The sequence below is a fragment of the Petromyzon marinus genome, unplaced genomic scaffold (assembly GCF_048934315.1).
Source record: "Petromyzon marinus isolate PM22_M1 ecotype Great Lakes invasive population unplaced genomic scaffold, UKy_Petmar_22M1.pri1.0 PM_G_Scaffold_104, whole genome shotgun sequence".
In the NCBI taxonomy this organism is placed as follows: domain Eukaryota; kingdom Metazoa; phylum Chordata; class Hyperoartia; order Petromyzontiformes; family Petromyzontidae; genus Petromyzon; species Petromyzon marinus.
In genome coordinates, this window is record NW_027422656.1 from 227941 (window position 1) to 251565 (window position 23625).

At 47.8% G+C, this 23625-nt stretch overlaps 1 long non-coding RNA gene across 2 annotated transcripts; it reads left to right on the forward strand.

Moving 5' to 3' along the window:
* Positions 1–1642: 1642 nt before the first annotated feature.
* On the forward strand, positions 1643–19657 carry LOC142908849 (uncharacterized). Of its 2 annotated transcripts, none has more exons than XR_012932011.1 (4): positions 1643–1734; positions 7475–7596; positions 7926–7991; positions 19402–19657. It is a non-coding gene; the product is annotated as an uncharacterized LOC142908849 (long non-coding RNA). The 2 variants fall into 2 exon arrangements; XR_012932010.1 differs by having other exon boundaries at positions 1646–1734; positions 7923–7991.
* Positions 19658–23625: the final 3968 nt, after the last annotated feature.

A 23625-nucleotide genomic window follows, 5' to 3' on the forward strand; every position in this document is an offset into this window, starting at 1 on the left:
AACATTTACGGCACACGAAGGACGCATTCACGCAAGCGCCCCGTGCTCCGTTTTGAAGTTTTAAAATGAAACATCTTTCAATTGTGTTGTGTTTTGAATTAGATTATTTTATTTCTTCATTAAAAGCTTGTATCAATTTACATCTGGAAGACTTCGTTGAAAAGGACATTTCGCGTGAATTTTCCCTCGTTAAGTAGACAATGGCCTTGCTGGGGGTTCGGTTCGATGCGGACTTTCACCTGGTAAGGGATCGCGGGATCGAGATAAGGCGACACGGAGCTGCTGGTCGTCTGCAGATCGATTCCAACGTAATCGAGCGTCTGTCCCTGCGCGTCCGTCGTTCGCATGCAGGGGGTGCGTGTAGGTTTACAGCGCCCCCTGCATGAAAATGACGGAAAGTGCAGCGTTCATCACGGATAAAGTTGTGCACTTATTTTTTTAATGTTTTTCTTTTATAAGGTGATGTTGATATCGAAAACTGACACATAGCTGGCATGCCATAAATAGGAAATTATCTCTGCTTATTCGAATCAATGTATTCATATATGTTGATAAACTGTTTTCAAGCAGATTTTGTGTCTCTAACGGTGACTACAGGGACCACGTGATTGTTTAAAAATGTCTTTGATTATAACTATAATTGCCTACAATTCGTCATGTGTAGCTTATTAAGACTATAATTTATTCACTACCCAAAATGTATTTACTTGAAAACATAGAGCTGATATTTATTCTTGGTTCTTTCGGTAAAGTCACGTAGAAGGGAAACAATAAAATAATAAAAATATAAAACAATTAAATTCTCACGACGTTTTGACTGCAACAGAAGCAATCATTATCAGGTGTCACACACAGGCACACACACAGAGACACAGGCACACACAGAGATACAGGCACACACAGTGTGTACACACAGTGTACACACAACACACTGTACACACAGTGTACACACACACAGTGTAGACAGTATATACACAGTGTACACACACAGTGTATACACACAGTGTGTATACACAGTGTACACACACACAGTGTATACACATAGTGTACACACACAAAAACTGTGTACACACTGTTTCTGTGTGTACAGACTGTGTGTGTACACACACACAGTCTGTGTACACACACAGTCTGTACACAGTGTACACACAGAAACAGTGTGTACACACAGAAACAGCGTGTACACACAGTAATGTCCACGTTGTAGTTGCTGAGCTCACGCACGCAAGGGTCTCTGTTCAAGAGATGGAGCAATGGAAAATGTATCTAAATCAACTTAAACTCCATCCCTGCTTGTGACGTCACCACTCAGCATGACCTCATCGGTGTGAAACGCCGTTGGGAGGTGTGCCTCGCTAGTGACGTCATGTCACCAAGGTATTCACCCCACCCCCGTCCACCGCGCCCTTGATCGTGACGTCACCTCTGCTTGGTCACTGCCGATATCTGTTCCTGTACATTCCTTATTTGGGCAAAGCTACGCCCAGTGACTGGCGGCTCATTAACATAATGAGTTCGTGAAAGCCGTCGCGAGTTGATTGGGACGGGTTCAGCACCCACGCCCCCATCCCTCGACATATGGCCCGAGCTCATTAACATAATTTTATTCAGTTACGGAGCCGCTCGTGCTAGGGGAGTGTCTTGTACCCCGGACGTGACGTCATATCACCTGCTGCCGCGCGACGTCACGAGGTAACAGGGAGCGTTCGTTTCGCTCTTCCACTGAAATCCGAGGTGAGAAATTATTATCGTGTTGGTGGTCGTGGTTGTTGTGGTGGTTGTTGTGGTGGTGGTTGTTGTTTACCAAGGTAGAGCCTCGCTCTCTCTCTCAGGGATGTCAGTTGAGTAGCAGCGAGCATGGGAATCGATGTCCAGGTTGGAACTTTACAACGCGGGGCCTAGCCACGCGGGGCCTTGCCTCCTGCCCTCGCCTGATCGCGTTTGCTTCAATTATCTCGCTTAGTTGAGCAATCTTTGTAAGAAAGTAATCTACCAGGCTATGCGTTTATTGTGTGTTGATCGACTCTCTGTGTTGCATTGCATTACATTTCAAAAATTTTACTCAGTTTCTTTGATTAAGTGTGCTTTTGATTTAAAGCTTTCTTGACTGCAGGGATTCATATTCTTGGTTCTTTCGGTAAAGTCACCACCACGTAGAAGGGAAACAATAAAATAATAAAAATATCAAACAATAAAATTATCACGACGTTTCGACTGCAAGACGAGCAATCATCATCAGGTGTGAAAACCACAGCAAGAACATTTTCTTGCTGTGGTTTCTTGCTGTGGTTTTCACACCTAATGATGATTGCTTGTGGTGCAGTCGAAACGTCGTGAGAATTTTATTGTTTAATATTTTAATTATTTTATTGTTTCCCCTTCTACGTGGTGACTTTACCGAAAGAACCAAGAATATAAGTGTGCTTTCTCTCTCTCTGCGTGTACTCGTGTTATTATTATTTCCTGCAGTCACCAAAGTTCCAAATCTCTCATTGACACAAGGCCGTAATTATAATATATTATAATAATTATAATATATATTGGTGGGGGACATATCCCCCCACAATAATCAAACATGCTCAAAATGTCTCCCCCAATTTATTGCTATAAAAATATTATTTAAAATAATAATTGCTATGCTATGTTAATAAAAACAATTTGCTAAACCTTGGCCACAAAATGTGGACTTGTCTTCATGTAACAAAGTGTAGATTTGTGTTTGTATGATTGCGTTGTACTTTATTAATCCCTAATCTCTGCCATTACATACTATGAAACAAGAAAAGTTAAAAAATAAACAACAGAGCAATGTAATACAATACAATATTATACAATATTGTATCAAATAATACAAATTCCATCCCATGTGTTAGTGAAATTTTTCAATATTTTAAAAATTAGTTTTCAAATTTAGATTTTCTTTCTGGGGGGGGGGAGACCCCAGAGCCCCTGGTAGATTTGTTCCCCCCCCAATGTTGACTCCATGGCTACGGCCTTGCATTGACTCGCGGATTTCTCTAAACCCCTCCCCTCTCTCTCTCTGCACCCCTCTCTCTCTATTTAAGGCCTCGACACAGAGGCGTTGTTTCTCTGTGTGCCTACAGTGAGGGAGAAAAGTATTTGATCCCCTGCTGATTTTGTACGTTTGCCCACTGACAAGGAAATGATCAGTCTATAATTTTAATGTTAGGTTTATTTGAACAGTGAGAGACAGAATAACAACAAGAAAATCCAGAGAAACGCATGTCAAAATATTATAAAATGATTCGCATTTTAATGAGGGAAATAAGTATTTGACCCCCTCTCAATCAGAAAGATTTCTGGCTCCCAGGTGTCTTTTATACAGGTAACGAGCTGAGATTAGGAGCACACTCGTAAAGGGAGTGCTCCTAATCTCAGCTTGTTACCTGTATGAAAGACACCTGTCCACAGAAGCAATCAATCAATCAGATCCCAAACTCTCCACCATGGCCAAGACCAAAGAGCTCTCCAAGGATGTCAGGGACAAGATTGTAGACCTACACAAGGCTGGAATGGGCCACAAGACCATTGCCAAGCAGCTTGGTGAGAAGGTGACAACAGTTGGTGCGATTATTCGCAAATGGAAGAAACGCAAAAAAACTGTCAATCTCCTTCGGCCTGGGGCTCCATGCAAGATCTCGCCTCGGGGAGTTGCAATGATCATGAGAACGGTGAGGAATCAGCCCAGAACTACACGGGTGGATCTTGTCAATGATCTCAAGGCAGCTGGGACCATAGTCACCAAGAAAACAATTGATAACACACTTCACCGTGAAGGACTGAAATCCTGCAGCGCCTGCAAGGTTCCCCTGCTCAAGAAAGCACATATATATGCCCGTCTAAAGTTTGCCAATGAACATCTGAATGATTCAGAGGACAACTGGGTGAAAGTGTTTTGGTCGGATTAGACCAAAATGGAGGTCTTTGGCATCAACTCAACTCGCCGTGTTTGGAGGAGGAGGAATGCTGCCTATGACCCCAAGAACACCATCCCCACCGTCAAACATGGAGGTGGAAACATACTTTGGGGTGTTTTTCTGCTAAGGGGACAGGACAACTTCACCGCATCAAAGGGACGATGGACGGGGCCATGTACCGTCAAATCTTGGGTGAGAACCTCCTTCCCTCAGCCAGGGCATTGAAAATGGATGGTGGATGGGTATTCCAGCATGACAATGACCCAAAACACACAGCCAAGGCAACAAAGGAGTGGCTCAAGAAGAAGCACATTAAGGTCCTGGGGTTGCCTAGCCAGTCTCCAGACCTTAATCCCATAGGAAATCTGGAGGGAGCTGAAGGTTCGAGTTGACAAACGTCAGCATCGAAACCTTAATGACTTGGAGAAGATCTGCAAAGAGGAGTGGGACAAAATCCCTCCTGAGATGTGTGCAAACCTGGTGGCCAACTATAAGAAACGTCTGACCTCTGTGATTGCCAACAAAGGTTTTGCCACCAAGTACTAAGTCATGTTTTGCAGAGGGGTCAAATACTTTTTTCCCTCATTAAAATGCAAATAAATTTATAACATTTTTGACATGCGTTTATCTGGATTTTTTTGTTGTTATTCTGTCTCTCACTGTTCAAATAAACCTTCCATTAAAATTATAGACTGATCATTTCTTTGTCATTGGGCAAACGTACAAAATCAGCAGGGGATCAAATACTTTTTTCCCTCACTGTATGTGTGTATCTCTCTCTGTGTGTCTCTGTGTTCTATCTCTCTCTGTCTGTGTGTCTCCTTGTCTGTGTTTTGTCTCTCTTTCAAATTGAGCAATCTTTGGAAGAACGTTATCAACAAGGTGGGGTGTTGACTCTTATGTTGGCCGACTCTCTGTGTTGTATTGCATTACATTTATATTCTAGATTTAAAGCTTTCGTGACTGCTAGGATCCATACGCTTTGCTTCTATTGGGTAAAGTCACGTAGGTAAAAAATAAAATAACAAAAATCACGACGTTTCGGCCACAACACAAGCGGCCTTCATCAGGTGAAGGGACGAGACTGTCTGGAGGACAGCGCTGGAGTGGAAAAAGCCACGCGCAGATCACGACCTTTAAGCTGTGTGAGAAGAAACAAAGCACCTTGACAAAGGAATTAGCATATAATTTAGCATTGAAATGGCTCATTGAAATAGATAAGTTAAAGTATACACATCCGCAGAGGCACCCCTTGACAAAGGAATTAGCATAGAATTTAGCATTGAAATAGCTGAATGATTAGCTTGTAACTGGTCACAGAAATAGCTATGTTAAAGTCAGAGCATATACATTCACTGAGGCACCTAGTACAAATCAAACAGGAGAATTTAGCGAAACACAACCACGCTCAGACCGCGGACCTTTAAACTTTGTGCGAGCAAACATGGTGTCCTGACAAAGAAATTAGCAAAGAAAAATTAGCATTTGATTGGCCGATTTTAGAAAAGAGGTGTTGTACGTGCCGGTGGACTTGCCGTTTGGCGCGGGAGGGGGGGGGGAGAGTTTACCTATTGATGGTGTGAAAAGGGAATTTATAAGAGCTGCGAAAGTTTGGGGTACCACTACTTGAAAAATATACTGTACCATTGAAATTAGTTTAATGTTTAGTTCGATTTAGAACATCTTTCCAATGGTTGCTAAATTTGAAACCATCTCGGTTGAAATTGTGTCTGTGTTTGTAGATCTGAATTGCCTCGTGAACAAATCTCTGATAAAAACCCGTGGGTTTGCAAAGAACCTTGGTATCGGAGAAAATGATATCGTGATCACCCACAGCGTTGTAACAGTGATCAGCCACGGCAGAAGAATTCGTTTTGCCGTGTTTCAAATCTGATTTGTGCTCGCGGATTCGGTCAGAGACATGTCGCTTTGTCTCCCCGATATAGCAATCACCGCAGGTACAACTCAATTTGTAAACCCCGGGGTACTGTAAGTCAGGAATGACATCCTTCACGGATGGGATCAGATCACGAATTTTGTGTACTGTATTGAACCGAACCTGGATCTTGTGTTTGTTTAGAATTTTGGAAATCTTTTTAGTAACGCCTGCTATATATGGTAGTGTGATGGTTTTGACCGGAGTATCAAGTTGTTGTTTCTGTATGGAGGGAGAAACAGCTTGGCGGATTATACGGTCAGAGTAACCATTCCTTTTGAGGGCCAGGTGTACATGTTTTAATTCACTGGTCAGGTGGTGTTCGTCCGAAATGCAATGAGCCTTATGGTATAAAGTTTTGATGAGAGAATTATTTTGGGCTGGGTGGTGGTGGAAATCAGGTTTCAAGTAGGAATCTGTGTGGGTGGGTTTCCTGTAGACAGAATGCCCCAATGAGCCATCAGGTCTCCTCTCAAACAGAACATCTAAGAATGGTAGCTTGCCATCTTTCTCCACTTCCATGGTGAATTTGATGGCGGGATGTTTGGAATTGATGTGGTGTAGGAAAAGGTTCAAAGCTGGGAGGCCATGTGGCCAAATGACGAAAGTGTCATCCACATATCTCTTCCACAGGGAAGGTCTGAGGGTGGAAGTCTGGATGGCGTCTGATTCAAATTTCTCCATGAAAATATTGGCTATCACTGGTGATAAGGGGGATCCCATGGGGGTACCCTCATTTTGTTTGTAGGAGCCATTCCAAGTAAAGTAGGTATTGTTGAGGCAGTGCCTAACCAGTGCAGGTGTGTCGGGGTCTAGTCCATGTTGGACCAAATTTTCAATTATTTCAATGGTATCAGGTACTGGGACCTTGGTGAACAAAGAGACCACATCGAAGCTGACAAGGATATCGTCAGGGGACAGTACAACATCTTTGACCTACGTGACTTTACCCTTTGAACCAAAGAGTATGGATCCTTGCAGTCACGAAAGCTTTAAATCTAGAAGTGTACACACACACACACTGTACACACACACAGTGCACACACACACAGTGTACACACACACACACTGTACACACACACAGTGTACACACATAGTGTACACACACACAGTGTACACACACACAGTACACACACACACAGTATACACAGACACACAGTGTATACACACACAGTGTACACACACACACAGTGTATACACAATAATGTCCACGTTGTTGTAGCTGAGCCCACACACCCAAGGGAGGGAACAATGTAAAATGAATCTAAATCAACTTAAACTCCAACCCCGCTCTGTGACGTCACCACTCTGCATTACCTCATCGGCGTGAAACGCCAGGGTGAGGTGTACCTTGCTAGTGACGTCATGTCACCAAGGTATTCCACCGCGCTCTTGAGCGTGACGTCACCTCCGCTTGGGTCACTGCCGATTGCGTTCCAGTGCCAATCCTTATTTGGGCAAAGCTACGCCCAGTGACTGGCGGCTCATTAGCATAATGTGTTCGTTAAAGCCGTCACGAGTTTATTGCGACGGGTTCATTGCCCACGACATATGGGACATGTTACATTAACATAATTTATTCATTCTCTAATTTATTCAGTTACGGAGCGGCTCATTGTGGGAGGAGCGTGTTTCGTACCCCAGATGTGACGTCATGTCACCTGCTGCCGGGTGACGTCACGAGGTAGCAGGAAACTAACGCTTCCTGCACTGAAATCCGAGGTGAGAAATTATCATTGCGATTGTGGTTGTTGTGGTTGTCGTGGTGGTGGTGGTTGTGGTGGTGGTTGTTGTTGTTAACCAAGGTAGAGCCTCGCTCTCTCTCGTAGGGATGTCAGTTGAGTAGCAGCGAGCATTGGAATCGATGTCCAGGTTGGAACTTTACAACGCGGGGCCTAGCCACGCGGGGCCCTGCCTCCTGCCCTCGCCTGATTGCGTTCACTTTAATTATCTCGCTTAAGTTTAATTTGTCTTCACCCGGCTCGCCACTTTGTAACTTTGTTTTATTGTAAATATTCACGCAGTTTTGATTTTCGTTCTTTTGTTAGCAGGCCAAGCCCGCTTGAGCTGCTATACCACTCTTGTTATCAGAAGCGACCTGCCCACAACAACACAAGGTGAGGCTTTGTCAACGTGTGTGAATGTTTTGACTGAAAACTTTGGTGACTGCAGGAATTAATATTCTTGGTTCTTTCGGTAAAGTCACGTAGATAGAAAATTAAATAAAAATAGCAATACAATAAATAAATAATTGTGAATAAAGCAAAAAAACTCACGTCATTTTGATCGCAACACAAATGGTCTTTATTTAATGTAATTCTATTATCTGTTATTGTTATTTTCTATCTACGTAACTTTAATGAAAGAAACAAGAATACGTGTGTCAATGTCTATCGGTCAAAGACACTCAGCGGAGAGACGCGCAAACTCCAAATATACAGCAGGTGTCAGGGTCGGGATCGAACCCACGACTTCCTGTATACCAGGTGAGGTAGTTAACATCTCACCACGGAGAGAGACACGCAAACTCCAGTTAGCCTCGGCTATGTTCGTTGATCCTCAATTAATTACTTGGTGCAGTGAGGAAGCATTAATGCTGAGCAGATGAAGGTGGCCAGGCATGATTCTAGACACGCCACCGCCTGTTTACCCAGTGACAGTGTACAGTTTGTGTTTGCAGTAACGTCTATTAACTCTGTCGAACACGGAGGTTTTATCATAACAGTAGTTTATTTTTGTTTTCCTCTGGAACTCTTTATAATAATGGAAACAGGAGGTGAACACAGCACACACATTCAGCTGAAGTGGGAACTGTTCATCCCAGCATTCAAGGACATCTGAGCCTGGATTCACACCTCTAAGTTGCGATTGAACGTTAATTTATGCATTTCTGCCTAACACAAATAATATTGTTTTCAACACCCTTTGCTATGTCAGCTGAATTTAGCTCTCATAAATATTCCTTTTGTAGCCAGACAGCTGAAATTGTGTGCTCGGAGTTTTTGGTGAACATTCATTTTGAAGATACGAGGGCTTCCAGGCATGTTTATAACCATTTGCCCTCTCATTGTGTGCCATAACAGTCCGTGTGATGAATTTGGGACACTTTTCCACTATATCATGAATATGTGAATAAGTATAGACGTGTAAGTCACGTGTTACTGTGTGTATATGCTTTCCTCTGTGCATCGATACTGAAGTGTAGATAGTGTGGATATTATTTTTTTCTGTCTGCAGCTGACGCTTCCTCTGCAGAATTGGTCTGATGGAGCAAATGCACTCAGCGCAGTCAACAATGCGACCGGTGTGCATACAGCACGGACCGGACTGGAAATTTGACAGAGCACCAGAGAACACACACGGGAGAGAAACCCTTCAAGTGCACTGTGTGTGGGAAGGCGTTTTCACATTCATCTACTCTTGTAGCACACCAGAGAACACACACGGGAGAGAAACCCTTCAAGTGCAGTGTGTGCATGAAGGCGTTTTCACATTCATCTACTCTTGTAGCACACCAGAGAACACACACGGGAGAGAAACCCTTCAAGTGCAGTGTGTGCATGAAGGCGTTTCCACGTTCATCTCTTCTTGTAGAACACCAGAGAACACACACGGGAGAGAAACCCTTCAAGTGCAGTATGTGCGTGAAGGCGTTTGCACATTCATCTACTCTTGTAGTACACCAGAGAACACACACAGGAGAGAAACCCTTCAGGTGCACTCCGTGCGGGATAACGTTTGCACAGCAACAACAACTTCAAGTACACCAGAGAACACAGAAGCATCAGAAGATCCACAAGGAGTGGAGTCTGAAATCAGCTTGTGAAAGTCAAAGTGCCACCATGAGCCCATCCCTCATGAAACAAGAACCGGAAGAAAATCCCAGCTTGGACACTTTTAAAGGTATCGGGGTGAAACATGAAGAGGTGATGGTGAAATGTGAAGAAGTGAAGAGCAAAGGAGTGAAGGTGAAATGTGAAGATGAAGATTCAACTCCAAAATGGGACCTTCACATCGACAGAGGCAACGTGAAGCAGGAGGAGATTTCTGACTGTGAGGCAGAGCGAGGCAACTCCCAGCAGTTTGTGGAAGTGGAGGTGTGGGTGGACTTCCTCCGAGACAATCCAAAGTCAAGTGGAGACCCGGTAGATGTGTAAACTTTGCGTTTTGATAATTGTGTTTTTTTATTTTATTTTGGGCACCATTATAATATATGCCACAGGACCCGCACGAGCTTAATCCGGTACTGTCCGGGATATCGTTCCAGTGCCCAACCAGGCTGTTGAAAACACCGTGAGTGGATATTCTTAGCTCTTTCGGTAAAGTCACGTTGAAGGGAAACAAAATAATAAAATATATATAAAACAATAAAAATTCTCATGACGTTTCGACCATAACACAAACGGTCGTCTTCAGGTGTGTCGAAACGTCGTGAGAATTTATATTTTTTATATATATTTATTTTATTGTTTCCCTTCAACATGACTTTACCGGAAGAGCTAAGAATATGAATTACTGCAATCACAAAAGCTTTAAATCAAAATTTAACCGCGAGTAGAGTTGAGGGTGACGGTGGAGGGCGCGAAGGGGGCGAGAGATGCCGATGGGCGGCGAGGGGGTCATCCGAGAGGATGCCCAGTGGGGAGATCAAGCAATGAAATCGCTCCACGTGTCAGGCGCTGGGTGGATCACCGCACAGCGGCATCGTGGGAGGTGGCGACGGCACGGGGGAGGTCTCTACCCGCTAGTGGATTGACCGTGGCTGATGGTGACGACGACGATGGATGTTGCTCACTCAACTCTGCGACGTACGAAACGCCGGAGACGCACGGCGATGTGCGGGGTGTTCAGCGGCACGGTGGAGCCGATGGCCTCCTTGCAGCCGCTGTACAGCTGACGCACGACGTGGAGCAGGGCAGGGAGCACGCTGTCCACTATGTCCTGGCAGCTGCCGCTCAGCTGACCCATAGCCTGCAGTAGAGCAGGGAGCACGCTGTCCACTATGTCCTGGCACTGGTGAACATCGGTCCCCAGGTGGCGACCGCTGCCGGTGGAGAGACGTCCTTCACGAGTCCCGAGTAGTTGTTGATCGTGGTGGTGGTGGTGGTGTTGGAGCCGTTGATGTTCGAACCCCCACGCCGAGATCCTCCGAGGAGTTCCACCACTGGCTGCGATAGCAGCAGAACCAAAGTGAGCACAGCCGTGAAGATCGCCACGCTGGTGGTGGTGGCGAAGTACTCCGCAGACCTCGAAGTGGAGGAGCGCCGTGGGGCAAGGTGGTTGCCTCTCCCGGAGCCGACTCCACTCTGGTCGCTCCAATGGATGCACCTTTGTCACAGGCCTTTAATGACAAGAATGTGAAGTTGGACACTCAGTTCCTAGGTTAAACCTGCATGGTTAGAGCGGCCAGTTTTTGTGGACCTGTGGGTTGGGTAGATCTCGAACCAGGAGCGAGAGCCAATAAGCTCCCAAGCATTCACTCGGTTTTAAAATCCATTTATATGGTGCTTGCTTAATCGCCTCTGGCAATTCGGAGTTTTGTATCTCGTCTCAAACACTTGAAGAGCATCCCCAAGTAGCAGCTGCCCCTGTGTGGCACAAGGTGGTGGCCCTGCACCGGCCTGCATGTGGACAAGAGCCTGTCAGTAGGGGGCGATGATTGATGTGGCATCTTAGTTGTGGAGTTTGTAGGTAATGTTTAGAATTTGAGCAATTTTGACCCAGACGCCAGCATGCAATGGCCTACTCGTTTTGAATGACAATACAATAGCACGTTGTACATACACTGTTAAGCAGACGGTGCGTATTTTTAAAAATAGCTTCATGTTAATGCGATGTAACCTGATGCAGTATATTTCAGTGCAGTAATTCAATTTTGTTAATATGCCTGTCAATAATTTAGAATTAATACTTGTCTGATTGTGTGCGTACATGTAACATTTTGTCTGTAAGGGTCAAACATTGAATAAGTGATGTTAGGACAAAGTGTGTGTTATGGAAGTAACCTGTACAGCTTACTCAGGTGAGACTCATTGTTATTGTGATACAGGTCAAAGGGTATTTTTGTTTTTCGATTTAAAGCTTTCGTGACTGCAAGGATTCATCTTCTTTGGTTCTTTAGGTAAAGTCACCACGTAGAATGAGAATAAAATAATAAATTGATCAAATAAAATCACGCAATAAAATTCTCACGACGTTTCGGCCACAACACAAGTGGCCTTCATCAGGTGAAGGGATGAGACTGGAGGAAAGAACCAAACAAGGGTATTTTTGTGTTTTCAGGAAGCATCTCCCTCTGGAGCAACTCATTGTCTTTGAAATAGGGAGAACACTCGGATCATTAATCAGTTACGTGGCATACCACTCAAAGGTTACACGTAGAGGAGGTTCATTCTCTGCAACACGAATTGTAGTTTTGTATTACGTGTTGACGTAGATTTTGTCGAACTAGGACATAGTTCATAGTTCATTTATTTGGTATAGCCCTGTGAGCCATTCGGCTCTTGAATCGGGTGCAACCGCAACAAACAAAAACATGAACAAGAAAATATCTTACAGTGGTTATGTGACTGTGCAAACAGAAAATACAGGAAAAAAATATCAAAATATTCCTAAAATAGCACCGTACACCAATGCTGTGTGCAAAAATCCCAGTGGGATGCAAGTCAAATAACAACAACAACCACAAGACAACTAAGATTAAGGCCATCAGTCTAACTCCGTACTACTATAAACAAAAACATGGCCAAAACAAAAAAAAACTTTTCGAAAATCACCAAAATAAAAGCCATGAATCCAATGTAACAGTGATCATAGGGACTGTGACCGAATTTTTAACAATAAACTACATAAATAAATTATAACACCAAACTCTAGACCCATATTTTAGGCCACTGAATAGCAGTGGCAGCTAGGGTTGTACAACTCCTCTAGAGCAGTTTTGAGTGAAGATCTCATAGGTAGTGATTCAAGTTGCAGTTTATTGGCAATAGCATTCCAGACCCTGGGGGCATCAATAGCAAAGGACCTTCCTCCAGTTTTTGTACGGCAATAGGGAATGTGAAGCTGGTAAATGAGCGAAGACCTGAGGTCATATTTGTTCTTTGAAACAGAGAGGAGATCCAGTAGGTAGTCTGCGGAATTTTTTGTAAGGACATCGTGAATAAATAAGATCTGGTGCACAAGCCGTCGAACATTAAGAGATGTTAAGTTTGACTCAATGTAGAGATCACAGTGGTGAGTCCTATATGGGCAGTTCAATGCAAATCTTAAGGCCGAGTGATAGATGGAATTAAGCTTCTTCAGTACAGTACTTGGGGCTGATTTATACACGATGTCACAGTAGTCAAGTAGAGGCAGTATGGTAGCTTTTATCAATTCCAAACGGAACATTGGGGGGAAGCAGTGCTTGTGTCGATACAGAAAACCAATTTTTATTTTTGTCTTTTTACCAATATAATCAATGTGATCTTCAAAACTAAGTTTTGAATCCAGGATGACCCCAAGATACTTATAGATCTTGACTTGCTCTATTTGATAATTATTCAAGGAATGTAATTGGGGAAAAATAACTTCCTGCTTTAGTCCCGGAGAGAAGCATAGCACCTTGGTTTTGGAGGTATTCAGGACTAGTTTAAGAGAAACTAGCTGATGTTGTAGTTTGTTGAAATCACCCTGGAGCTTAGCAATCACGTCATCCGGAGAGCGGCCAGCAGTAATCAGTATCGTGTCATCTGCAAAAAGATTTACCCTGGAATGATCCAGTTCAGTGCCCAAGTCATTGACATAAAGAGAGAGCAAGAGGGGGCCGAGGATGGAACCCTGTGGAACCCCTTTTGTTATCTTAACACTGTTTGACCTCCAACCATCTGTGAATACAGTTTGGGTGCGAGAAAAGAGGTAATTTTTTAACCATTGTACTGTGTTCTCGGAAAAACCGAGGCAACTTAGTTTACTAAGCAGGGTGTTGTGGTCAACTGTATCAAAAGCTTTGGACAGGTCAAGAAAAAGACAGACACAGTACTGCTTATTATCAAGGCTATTGTAAATTTGATTCAAAGAGTCTAATGCAGCAGATGTGGTGCTGTATTTTTTCCGGAACCCAGATTGTTTTAGATGTAGTAGATTGTTGGTGGACAGGAAACTGCTAATTTGGTAGTTCAATAATTTTTCAAAAATTTTCATCAATGGGGACAAAATTGAGATAGGTCGGTAGTTATTGGGATCATCTTTAGGGCCCCCTTTGTGAAGTGGGCGGACATAGGAATGTTTCCATTCTAGAGGAACTGATGCTTCTTTGATGGACAGGTTGAAAATATGGGCTATAGGTTTGTATATTAGGTGACCAACAGTAGAGCAAAGACGGGAAAACTATCTGCTCCGGTAGAGGAGGACCCTTTGAGGTAGGACAGTTGTTTCAGAACATTACTTTCGTGGATTGGTTGGAAACTAAATTCGTTTAATGTTTGGACAGGGGTGTAGGAATTTGCAGGAGCAGGGGTGACTCCCAATACATTATCAAAAAGATTACCAGCTTCAGAAAAATGAAGGTTAAAATTGTCAACTATTTTTTTGGGATCTGAAAAATATTCCCCATTTCGGTGAAGCTCAACGGGCAGATTTTCTGTTTTGGATGCCTTTTCGATAGATTTGATTGTTTTCCAAAAAATCCTGGCATTTCCATGTGATTCCAGGAGAGTGGAGGAAAAATAGGCATTTTTTGCATGCCGTATTTTTTACGCATCTATTCCTTAAAATCCTGTTTTCTAGCCAGTCATTTACCAAATTACTTTTCTGAGCACATGCCCAAGCCTTGTCCCTAGTTTTCATGAGCTTTGTAATCAAAGGATCATACCATGGTGGGCGGTTGCCTTTAGTTTTAAATCTAACCAACGGAGCATGTTTGTTAAGAATTTGGAGAAATGTGTACCTGAAAGTCTCCCAAGCCGTAGTCAGGTTGGGTATATCACAGACCTTATCAATATCCGAGTGAAGCACATCATTTGTAAATGCCTGAGTGCTGAAGTGCCTCAAAGAGTGCTTCTCAACAATTTTAGGGGGGCTTTGGGTCTGGCTGATGATCTCACACCAAAAATGAAGGAGTGATCACTAAGGTTATTACCCAGAACACCAGTCAGTGCGAAATTGTGAGGGGCATTTGTCAATAGGACGTCAAGCAGAGTTGACTGTCCCGGATTTTTTAGGTTGGGTCTTGTGGGGACATTTATTAATTGAAACAAGTTAAATTCATTTGTAAAATTTGTGGCCACGGCCGGCAGGTTTAGCCAATTCCAATTTAGATCACCCACTAAAATTATTTCACCTTTAGGGAGGCCCCCAAAAAGCTCTCTCAGTGCCGATGCAGCTTCAACATCCTTCCCACAAGGCGGTCTATAGCAGCACACTACCAATATCTGTTGATTATTTGGGAGAGTTATTCTGAGAGCCAGACCTTCAAAGCAACATTTTTTAAACAAAGAGTGAGCTGGTGAACATGCAATAGTGTTACGAACATAGATGGCAATTCCACCTCCTTTAGATCCTCAGTCAAGCCGAAAAAGGTTGTAGTTTTCAATCGTAATCTGCAAGTTATTGACGGCAGGAGTGAGAAATGTTTCTGTTAGGCAAAAAATGTCCGGATCAAGATTTGCCACTTCTAGTTTTAGTTGACTTAATTTAATCACAAGCCCTCTGATGTTGATATGTAGAACACCAACACCTTTCCTGCCAGAAAAATCTACAGAATTATACGAGCTCTTTTCATTTGGGCCTGGATGAAGCTCAATACCACCCAGGAATAAGAAATGTAGAATTAACAGTTTGCATAAGTATTTTCTGTGAAAGGATGAAGAGCGGCGAACCTTGGACGAATAGCAGCAGCTCGCAGATGGTGTTATTTTTAAGAGCAAAATGAAGTTTGGAAGGAGTGCTGGTGAAGTAATGGGACAAAGATAGGGTTTAAAAGGATACAATGATGGAGTGTAGAAGTGTCTATGAGCTGTTTCATTTGCAGGTGTAGTGGCAAATCGAGCAACAAGTATTGACGCAAAATAACGAGGGTAGCCGTTTGTAGAGTTGAGTGTGACACTAGATATGGCCGGGAGGGACAGCAGTAGGACACACAGCAGGAGAATTGCCATCTCTAAAATATCCGGGGTATACACAGATTTACACACAAGTGGAATAGAAAAATATATATACTTGTAGGCCGAGCGTGAGAAAAACGTCTTGCCGCACTCGTCACACATGCACGGCTTCTCGCCCATGTGCTAGGGTTTAACAGCGCCCACCCCCCTCTCCCAGACAGCAGATTCTTGGCTGTTGTGGGCTCGGCTGAACCTCTTGCACCGCCTCCTTTCCCCGCCGCAGGATGGTGCTCGAGTTAGCCCTTTTGAGCTCAGCCCACGACTGGAATGTCGTTTCTTGGCCTGCTCCACGTGAATGAGTTAGCTGCGGGGTTCGCCACGGTGTGACACATCAGCTGAGCGTCAGCACGCTCCAGGTACCACTGTCAGTGGCAGGTGGGTAGGCCTCCCAGCAGGTGGGTAGGCCTCCCAGCGGCAGGTGGGTAGGTCTCCCAGCGGCAGGTGGGTAGGCCTCCCAGCAGGTGGGTAGGCCTCTCCAGCAGGTGGGTAGGCCTCCCAGCAGCAGGTGGGTAGGCCTCCCAGCAGGTGGGTAGGCCTCCCAGCGGCAGGTGGGTAGGCCTCTCCAGCAGGTGGGTAGGCCTCCCAGCGGCAGGTGGATAGGCCTCTCCAGCAGGTGGGTAGGCCTCCCAGCGGCAGGTGGGTAGGCCTCTCCAGCAGGTGGGTAGGCCTCTCCAGCGGCAGGTGGGTAGGCCTCCCGGTAGGTGGGTAAGCCTCCCAGCGGCAGGTGGGTAGGCCTCTCCAGCGGCAGGTGGGTAGGCCTCTCCAGCGGCAGGTGGGTAGGCCTCCCAGCGGCAGGTGGGTAGGCCTCTCCAGCAGGTGGGTAGGCCTCTCCAGCAGCAGGTGGGTAGGCCTCCCAGCAGGTGGGTAGGCCTCCCAGCAGGTAGGTAGGCCTCCCAGCGGCAGGTGGGTAGGCCTCCCAGCAGGTGGGTAGGCCTCTCCGGGGCACAGTGTGGTGAGCAGTGTGTGTGAACAGTGTGTGTGAACAGTGTGGTGAGCAGTGTGTGTGAACAGTGTGTGTGAACAGAGTGGTGAGCGTTTGTGGTGAGTGTGGTGAGTGTGGTGTGGTGAGTGTGTGGTGAGTGTAGTGTGGTGTTTGTGAGTGTGGTGTGTGTGTGGTGAGTGTGTGGTGAGTGTGTGGTGTGTGTGGTGTGTGTTTGTGGTGAGTGTGGTGTGTGTGTGTGGTGAGTGTGTGGTGAGTGTGGTGAGTGAGTGTGGTGTGTGTGGTGAGTGTGTGTGGTGAGTGTGTGGTGAGCGTTTGTGGTAAGTGTGTGGTGAGTGTGTGGTGTGTGTGGTGTGTGTTTGTGGTGAGTGTGTGGTGTGTGTGTGGTGTGTGTGTGGTGAGTGTGTGGTGAGTGTGTGGTGAGTGTGTGTGGTGTGGTGTGTGTGGTGAGTGTGTGGTGAGCGTTTGTGGTGAGCGTGGTGAGTGAGTGTGGTGTGTGTGGTGTGTGTTTGTGGTGAATGTGGTGTGTGTGGTGTGTGTGTGGTGAGTGTGGTGTGTGTGGTGAGCGTGGTGAGCGTGGTGAGTGTGGTGAGCGTGTGTGTGGTGAGTGTGGTGAGTGTGGTGTGGGGTGTGGTAGTGGTGTGGGGTGTGGTGGTGGTGTGGGGTGTGGTAGTGGTGGTGTAGCGTGTGGTGGTTTGGGGTGTGGTGGTGTGGGGTGTAGGGGAGGTGGTGTGTTGTGGTGGGGTGGGGGAGGTGGTGTGGGGTGTAGGGGAGGTGGTGTGGTGTGGGTGTGGTGGTGTGGTAGTGGTGGTGTGGTGGTGGTGGTGTGGGATGTGGTGGTGGTGTGGGGTGTGGTGGTGTAGGATGTGGTGGTGGTGGTGTGGGGTGTGGTGGTGGTGTGGGGTGTGGTGGTGGTGGTGTGGTGGGGTGTGGTGGGGTGTGGTAGTGGTGGTGGTGGTGTGGTGGTGGTGGTGTGGGGTGTGGTGGTGGTGTGGGGTGTGGTAGTGGTGGTGGTGGTGTGGTGGTGGTGTGGGGTGTGGTGGTGGTGGTGTGGGGTGTGGTGGTGGTGGTGTGGGGTATGGTGGTGGTGGTGTGGTGGTGGTGTGGGGTGTGGTAGTGGTGGTGTGGGGTGTGGTGGTGTGGGGTGTGGTGGTGGTGGTGTAGGGGAGGTGGTGGTGGTGGTGTGGGGTGTGGTGGTGGTGGTGTGGTGGTGGTGGTGGTGTGGGGTGTGGTGGTGGTGGTGTGGTGGTGGTGGTGGTGGTGTGGAGTGTATGGGTGGTGGTGTTCTTTGTGTTTGAGCGGGGAATGTTTTCTCGTGCCAGGACGTACTTCTGTGGACCGCCGTTCGCTTCGTTGGGATTTCGATTTGACGATTCTGGTGGTTTGGTTGTGGTGGTGGTGGTGGTGAGTTTGAATGGTTTTAAGATCGCTAACTTGGTTGAACACAGGCACATAGTGTAGAATTGTTGTTAGATTGTTGAATGTGCGTAAAGTGTGTTTTGGTGTTACCTCGGGATATTCATAATGAATGGTCATTCAGTCCATGCTTATTTAATCCATTTAAAATGCAGTTAGACTGCAGTTGTTACGTTGCATCATGGATATGTTGGTTAATATCTGATGCGGAAAGTGACTGATGGATACAGCAGACTAGGCCAAATTTGTGGATTCACCGCGAATTCTCAGATTTTGATGTGAATTAACAACTCGTGGATTTTCGCCTCCTCGGCCAAAATGTGTAAATCTAACAACAGTGAAACCAACATTGGCGTTCTTGAAAATCCACCTGGCCGCCCCTACAGTGGAGCAATGGCATTTGTTTTACTGATTGTCCGTGTCGGGCGGTGGTGGTGGAGGGTTACGACACATTAACAATAACGCGAACTAACCCCCAAAAACATTCACGAATAATGCTGCTTGCGAAAAGCCTACGCGTTACACGAGTTGCATTTGTTTACAATGTGTGGGCAGAGTTTGATGCCGGTGGGGCGTGGCTCTGCTATCCACGTTGTGGGCCTGGTCTTCTGCGGCGTTCAGCAGGAATTGTCATCACCGATTTGGTCGTTTAGCGCTACACGTTTTAGTTTTTTCGTTTGCAAACTCGAGCGAACTCTGCAGAGACCCCGAGTTGGATTTCCTTGCTCACGGCCCAAAAACAGTGTGACAATTATACTCTTTGGTTCTATTCGATAAAGTCACGTAGGTAAAAAAATAAAAACAACAAAAATCTAGAAGTGTGACAATTATATGAACCGGTCGTGGGCCTCCCCGAGATCGACTCCGCCTAAAAGTAGTACCTTGTGGGACGTGTAAAACATCACCGCTGGGGAGACAAAGGGGTGCCGGCCGTGGTTTCTGGCCACCCACCCCCCTCGTGTACCACAGTGCCGGTAGCCTTCGTAGGTGCTGCTGCTCGCCACTAACAGCGCTTGCCCCCGACAGCCTGTTCGAGGCTGCACGGGGGATCTTTGGCGGTGGCGGCGGTGCAGGAGGTGTGCGCAGGAGGCCGAACGGCGTCCGGAGGAGTGAGGAGACGCGACCCGCGGAGAGCTTCCATGGAGAGAGGCGGGAGCGGGGCGAGGGAGAGAGGGGGCCAAGGAACGGGGCGAGGGAGGCCTGAGGGAGAGCATCGAAGGGGGGCGGACGAATGGCAGCGAGGGACCGGGGCTCGCTTCGAGGGGCACAGGAACTTGGCGGAACCGGGGAACGGGAGGGGAAGAGGGGAGAGAGAGATGGGGAGGCAGGAGTCGAGGGGCGGAGACGTGGCGAGCGGGAGGCAGCGAGACCTGACGGCGTGGGGGATGCAGCGAGAGAGAGAGAGATCGCCATCAGAGCAATTTCATGCAACGATTTTTAAGGGAGAGGTTAGGGGCGCACAGTTCGGAAGGAGCGAGAGAGACGACGGGGCTGGAAGAGTCGAGGGGCAAAGACGTGGCGAGAGAGAGGCAAAGAGACGGGGAGGCGAGGGCACGGCAGGAAGAGAGAGAGAGACATCAGAGGGCGCCTCACCTTCAGCGACTTGTGAGCGAGAGGTTAGGGGGGTTCAGTTGGGAAGGAGGGAGAGAGACGGGGGGGCAGGGAGGGAGAGAGACGGGGGGGCAGGGAGGGAGAGAGACGGGGGGGCAGGGAGGGAGAGAGATGGGGGGCCAGGGAGGGAGAGAGCGAGGTGCGGTGGGGGGCTTCGATCTACGATCCTTGAGGGACAGTTTACCCCAAGTGGGTGAAGAGAGAGGGGGGAAGGGAGACAGGAAGTAGTGGGAGAGTAGCGTGGGGGCGTGGACAGCAGGACGGAAGATAAATTAACAGGTCCTTGCAGGGTGGGCTGGTAGGAACATTGGATTTTTTTTTACACCCAACAGCACGAGATTTCACTTCTAAAGTATTGAAAGGGGACGGATGGACGGACGGACGGACACATTAATCTATTGCAGGCTGGTACACTCAGTTTACAACTTCGTTCCTACCAGTAATAATAACGTAATCAACCTGACCTTGCGTTGTGTTTTGACCATCTGTGTTGCATTATATGGTTTCCAAATCTTGCTATACTCTGTTTGATTTATTTTCTTTGGTTCTGTAGTGTTGTAAGGACGAGCAGACTTCTTTAGGAGGCACACTCTGTTTATTGTATTATTTCCTTATACAATGCTTAACACACACAGAGGGATATTCGGTCCCCTCACCCGATACCCTAGGGAGGTACAGCCTCCGGACCTGGCGGGACTCACACGTCTACCGCTAACCTCCTTGATACCTAAGGAGGTACAACCTCCGGACTTGGCGGGACTCACACGTCTACCGCTAACCTAGTCCTCCGGCTAGGACCTAGGGGAGGCTATCTGACCCACCGCTGGCCCGGTGGGTCCTGACCACTGGGTATGCCGAGCCTTAGCCCTTAGAAGGGCTGAAGGGCTGGTCCAGGGTCCTAGCTAGGCTTCAGCCCAGTCTTCTATCTTCGTGCGGGGAGAGAACTCCCCGAGGTCCGTTGGGTCACCCGTCTTATACCCCTTCGTGGCCAGGTAGAACCAATCATACATTCCCACGTGGAACCGTCTGATTGGTTCGCACCAAACCCTGGCCACGATCCGTTTCACCTCGACTGACCCCAACCGTTGTACCCAGGGGTAATGCTGCACTGCCCTGGTGGCAATGCAGGTTACGCAACAGCGCGTAGTTAACACCTCTACATCACCCCCTCCTTCGGAAGCTCCAGCCGTCCCGGCTGCAACAATGAGAAACTCCGAAATTATCAATGGTAGAAGAATTGTGAGTGTGCCTCACGAACAACAAGAACAATTAAACCACTATAAATACCCCCCTTAACAACATAACGTATGTACAAGGCACTAGACATGCCAAAAAAAACATAACAACCGGCGAGATTTCGCGCGCGTGCGTTTCGCGGGGCCATCGTAGGGGATGGCAGGCTTTGTCGGCGGCACAAGGGAAGGAGGAGGATGAGCCAGAGCATCCGGTGGGCCTTTAGGCATCTCCACGGGGACACCTGCTGCTCCACGGTCCATTGAGGCCGAACGTGGCCTGCATGGAGCCGTCACTCCCGCGTCATCTGCAGGAGGAATGACACGCCTGCGCTGTGGGTTAGGCACCAACGGGGCAACATCCGGCTCGTCGGACGCGTCGCACACTCGGCCCCCATGTCGTGTGTGTTGTGGAGGGACGCGTGGCGTGACGAAGGGTTTTAACCGAGAGGGGTGAACGCACCAGCGACGCCGTCCCCAGCTAATTTTAACACATTGGGGACGCAGGACTTCCACTACCTCAACCGGGCCTCGCCATGGTCTGAGGAGTTTGGCCGACGTGGACACCGGCACCTGGGGGCAGTGGAGCCATGCCCTGTCTCCCGGTGGCCACCGATGCGTGTACGACCGAGGGTCCCGCAGTCGCAAATTCGTCCGTTGGCGGGAAGCCGAATTTTCAATGGCGGCCTCCCGTGCCTCGGCCAACTTACGGAGGTTGAATCGCAAGTGGTCAACGAGCTTTGACTTTTGCGGTGGCTGTTCGATTTCCAGCCGAACGTCGGCGGGAGGAAAGGCATCCCTGCCGTACATTAGAAAGAACGGGGAAAATCCCGTCGCCGCGTGAGGTGCCATACGGTATGCGGTGAGGACCCCCGGAACCTGCAAGTCCCAATCGAGGTGGGATTCATCGACCTGATGGCATAACATAGCGGTGAGAGTTCTATGAAGGCGCTCCACCATGCCGTCGGTCTGGGGATGGTAGGGCGAAGTGCGCACTTTCTTAGTGCCCAACAGGCGGCACACATCAGTCAGCAAGGCTCCTGAAAAATTTCTTCCCTGATCGGTCAGCAACCGTTCTGGTGCGCCCTTGTCCAGGACGTAGCCTTGAACAAAGGCGTCCACAACGGCCGCCGCCGACTGGTTGGGGAGGGCCCAGGCCATAGGCCACCGTGTAAAATACTCTACCCCAACCAGAAGGTACTTATTACCCCGTGGCGTAGTAGGAAAAGGGCCCAAAATATCGAGAGCCACCAACTCATTTATACGAGAGACCGAAATGGGTTGCAGGGGTGGACATGCCGGTTTAGCCGGCGGTTTACGTTGCGCACAATGGGTGCACCCCAGCAAAATGTCAGTGACGTCGCGCAGCATGCCCGGCCAGAAAAATTGCAACCGCAACAACCCAATGGTCTTATGAACACCCAGGTGCAATAAACGCTCATGCGCCGCCCATACGGCCTTGCATCACAAGGCGGATGGTACGACGATTTTATGTTGACACGAGTCAGCATCCCAATGCATCAACAAGCCGCGCTTCATGACAAATGAATTAAATTTGCCCTGTCTTGGAACCGCATTATTCGCGTGGCGACGCAACCTCAATAACGACATGTCCTCGCCCTGGTGCCGACCCCATTTGGTCAAAGTTAGCCCCAGCAAATCGTCACTGGCCATTGGATCTGCGTGATCCAACATCGGCGCTGAGGCGGCGGGAAGTGCGGCTGACACCGTTGTGAGAGGCGCGACCTGCGCAGGCAGTGGCGGCTTACAATGGCCCGAGCCCAAAAAACACGCACATTTTTGAGCCGGCGGAAGGCGAGACAACGCATCGGCATTCGTGTGTTGTGCACCCCTACGGTAAGTGACATTGAAATCGTAGTCCTGAAGGACTTCGAGCCACCGAGAAAGCTGCCCGGACGGTTGGTCAACCCGCAGAGCGTACTGTAAAGCCGAATGATCAGATCGCACGGTAAAATGCTGACCATACAGGTACGGCCTGTATTGCTGAATAAAAAACACAATGGCCAGCAGCTCACGTCTGGTCACACAGTATCTTTATTCAGCAAGAGACAAGACTCTGCTACCATAGGCAACAGCCCTTTCAATGCCATCAACTTTTTGGGACAGAACACCCCCAATCCCCGTATTGCTAGCGTCGGTGTCCAACACGAATGGCACGGAAAAATCGGGGTACGCAAGGGACGGTGCCATCACGAACGCGTTCCGCAAGGAGTCGAACGCAGCGTGTTCTGCGTCCCCCCAATGAAACGCCACCCCTTTTGACGTAAGGGCGTGGAGCGGCTTGGCAATCGTCGCGAAGCCAGCAACAAACCGGCGGTAGTACGACGCAAAACCAATAAAACTACGAACATCGCCCGCAGATGTAGGGGTCGGCCAATGTTGAACA